The sequence below is a fragment of the Piliocolobus tephrosceles genome, chromosome 2, assembly GCF_002776525.5.
Source record: "Piliocolobus tephrosceles isolate RC106 chromosome 2, ASM277652v3, whole genome shotgun sequence".
NCBI classification, from domain to species: Eukaryota; Metazoa; Chordata; class Mammalia; order Primates; family Cercopithecidae; genus Piliocolobus; species Piliocolobus tephrosceles.
In genome coordinates this window covers 41,493,044-41,496,266 of record NC_045435.1, presented here as the reverse complement: position 1 = coordinate 41,496,266, position 3,223 = coordinate 41,493,044, and the positions used below count along the sequence as shown (strand labels likewise).

At 53.1% G+C, this 3,223-nt stretch overlaps 1 protein-coding gene across 6 annotated transcripts in view; it reads left to right on the top strand.

Annotated features, from left to right (window-relative positions):
- Positions 1-1,169: 1,169 nt before the first annotated feature.
- Positions 1,170-3,223, top strand: part of ZNF148 (zinc finger protein 148) — a 143,964-nt gene continuing 141,910 nt past the window's right edge. For 3 of the 6 annotated variants that reach the window (XM_023215179.2, XM_023215163.3, XM_023215203.2), the window contains exon 1: positions 1,170-1,422. The gene's annotated coding sequence lies outside the window, so the exon portion shown is untranslated. The remainder of the gene's footprint in view (positions 1,423-3,223) is intronic. The other 3 variants (XM_023215197.3, XM_023215187.3, XM_023215172.3) reach the window with 1 other exon arrangement.

The window sequence follows — 3,223 nt, the reverse complement described above, 5'->3', positions numbered from 1 at the left end:
TGAGGGAACATTAACCTTGCAGACACTAATCTAATTCAGTGTCATCACAAGTGCATAATGCAGGAGTTTGGAGTTTTGCCAAAAAGCACTATTCAAATGAACATTTATTTGGCAAGGGGTGGGAAGATGGGTGTGGAAAAGGGAAGGAGAACACCAGAAATGGCTCTATAGATATTTCCATGCCTTTTCTTTTCCCTCTCCCCTCAAAGGTTACGTTTAAGTACCGCAGAGAGGCGCTAAATGGAATCTTCAGATTATGAAGAAATCACAATGAAGGCGTTTTATCCCAACTGCAAGTTCCAGATGCTCACAATTACTCAACATTCACTGAGCATCTTTTATGTTATATGGCTGACCTTGTGCTAGGGTGGGTACACAAAGATGAATAATTGTAAACGATGGCAGTACGCACAAGCACCTCAGGTCGCCTAATGTTAGTTGATGAAGGCACCATTAAGGAGGTCACAATTTGGCTCAAGGGCCCCCAAACGATGAGACAACTGTGTAATCCTAGCTCTATAGAGATCATTACCAAGTCTTTGCCATACAAAGTTTGGGCTTCAGGTGAAATGGGAAGGACAAAGTTCTGCCCAAGAGGGTCCAGGGCCGGATCTCTTGATCCGTCTCTATGCCCACACCCCGCATCTCAGCTTGCGGACACTAATAGGGTTTGCCAGTTTCAAGGACGCAGGGCTACATCTTCCGGAAAAGGTGGCATTTGAAGGTGGTAGAGGCCAACGACTGGAGGTGGCGGCGGAGGACTAGTTAAGAGAGAATAAGTGAAAAAGCCAAGAAATTTCTGGCAAATAACCTTTCATCTAGGTCCCCGACCCTTCCATTTCCCCAGGCCTGAAACGCTCCCGAATCCCCGAGTCCTCCACTTCTCTGAACGCTGGGCATTGGTTAAGGCTGAAGAAGCAGGGAGTCCCCCGCTCTAAGACAGTTCCTCAGTTCCGATCTTTTTCAAACCGCTTTCTTCCCGGGCCCAGCCTGGGGGAACTGCGGCTCGGGTCCAGCTTCCACGGCCACCCTGGGCTGGTGACACGCAGGCGCCGGAATCGAAGCCACGCTGTGTCTTCCCAGCCAGCTCTCTGCGCCAGACGAGGGCGGGCGCCGCGGAGCGCTTCCCGTGTGCGGGGCTTCCCACAATGCACCGGGCCGGCAGTGGCGGCGACCGCGGCGGCGCTCTAGCTGCGGCATGTCTGCGTCTCTACTGCTCTGGGAGGAGGAAGAGAAGGAGGAAGAGGAGGAGGAGGAGGAGGGGGAGGAAGAGGAGAAAGGCGCAGGGGTGGGAGCTGTTGCCGAAGCTGCCACAGCAAAAGTTCTCCCCCCTCCCCCCTTCCCCTCCTCTCAAGGCCCCTAGAAAGGTTGGAGCTGCCGCCGCCTGCAGTCGGTGACCGCGCGACTCGGCGCCCGCCCGCGGTAAAGCGCTCGGCCTGGCAGGCCCGGGCCCGGGGGAGGGCGGGGGAGGGGGAGGGGGCGGCGCGCGGGGGGAGCGCGCGGCGGTAACGGCCTGACCCCGGGGGGAGCGAGCCGTGGCGAGGCTGGGGGTGGCCAGGGGGCCGGCCGAGGCCGAGGGAAACGCTGGGGCTGGCCGGGGGACGTGAGGAAGCAGGGCGCGGAGGGTGGGTTGGGGGGTTGAGGAGGGATAATGACGGGGGTGGCGGAGGCGAGAAGACGGCCTCCGAGGCTGGAGGCGGGTGTCAGAGGTAGGGGAGGAGGTGGGATGTTTGCACGGGGAGGACAGAGGGTGCTGGGTGTGGGTGTGAAAAGGCTAGGGAGACACCAGGGCTCTGTCCACCGTGCCTGGTGCAGTGCTTTATGCACCGCAGGCCTCAGTCACTGTTGCTGCCGGAGTGTGCTCTTTGGGAGAAGGGAAGGGCAGGGGTTGGAGAAAAGGGAATGCTTGCAGGAAGCGTAGTGGGAGTGCGAACAGGGAGAGGGGACGGAGGAAAGATGCCGGAGAGGTGGAGGAATGCGGGGAGGTGGCTGTGGAGGAGTCTTGAGGATTCTGGGGGGTGTTCATTGTGCAGATACGTTAGGTATTTCATTATGGAAATAACTGAAGCGTTTCTCAGGGAAGGAAAGAAGGAGATAGGAGTTCCCGTGAATAGAAAGGATCGCGTTTGAAGCAAGAGGGAGTGCTAAATAGTAGAGAAGATGCAGGGAATGCATAATAGAATAGACAGATGTAGTATAATTAATAAATATTGGCCTAAGGACTGAAGAGTTATTCCAGATGGGCCGGGATGGCCTAGTTCCGAACCTGTGTGGGCTCTTCAGTAGATGACATCTGGTAAGTGTGGGTCTGGGCTGTGGTTGGGGTCACTGAGAATTAGATTTTAGTCTGTAGTTTGGTCTGTGACATTTTAGACGTGCACCAATGAATATGAGAACCTCTGAAGCAGACCTTGAGAAAGGGCCGGTCCTGTGGGGATTCCTTAGGCCATGGAGCTTCGATTTTAGAAAATTTAAAGTATTAACACTTACCGGAGGTTGGGTAAATACTATCCTGGCAATGAAAATTAATTGACTTGGTGGTTTTCTTCACTGCCCAGTTTATCTGGTCCAGGAAAATTGGTGCTGTTCAGCCTGGATTGCAGTACACAAGATTATAATTAATGGTGGGGGGAATACATGCACATGCTTGGTGGCTCTTCTTTGGATACTTCATTTGTAGCTCAAATTAGTCTAGTTGGCTGGATTGGTTCCATAAATCTGTGGCTGGTGGGAGATCTTCTGCCATTCACAGTTCCTGATGTGAACTGTGAGGGAGTTCTCCAGTGAAGAGAATACTCTCATTGAGGCATAGTGGTATTGAAGAAAACAAATCAGCCAGCAAAGTGTGGGCCTGCAGAATGGAGGATCTAGAATATCTGTTTTGGTTTTAGGTTGCAAGGAGGTCAGGACTAGTTATCATAAGGTCTAGGGGAACCTAGGAGACTGGATGACTCTAGAGCCAGGTTGGAGGGAGGATTAGCATCTCTGTATCAGGAAATGAACCAAGCTGTTTCTGGATTTGCTGAGCTCACACTAGCCCAGATTTCCAAGAGGGAACTCTGGGCTAGAACCATACTCTTAAAAACTACCTGAGTATTATTCACCTTTTATTAAGAAAAAACTATATATACGGCTGGGCGCGGTGGCTCACGCCTGTAATCCCAGCACTTTGGGAGGCCGAGGCGGGTAGATCACCTGAGGTCAGGAGTTTGAGACCAGCCTG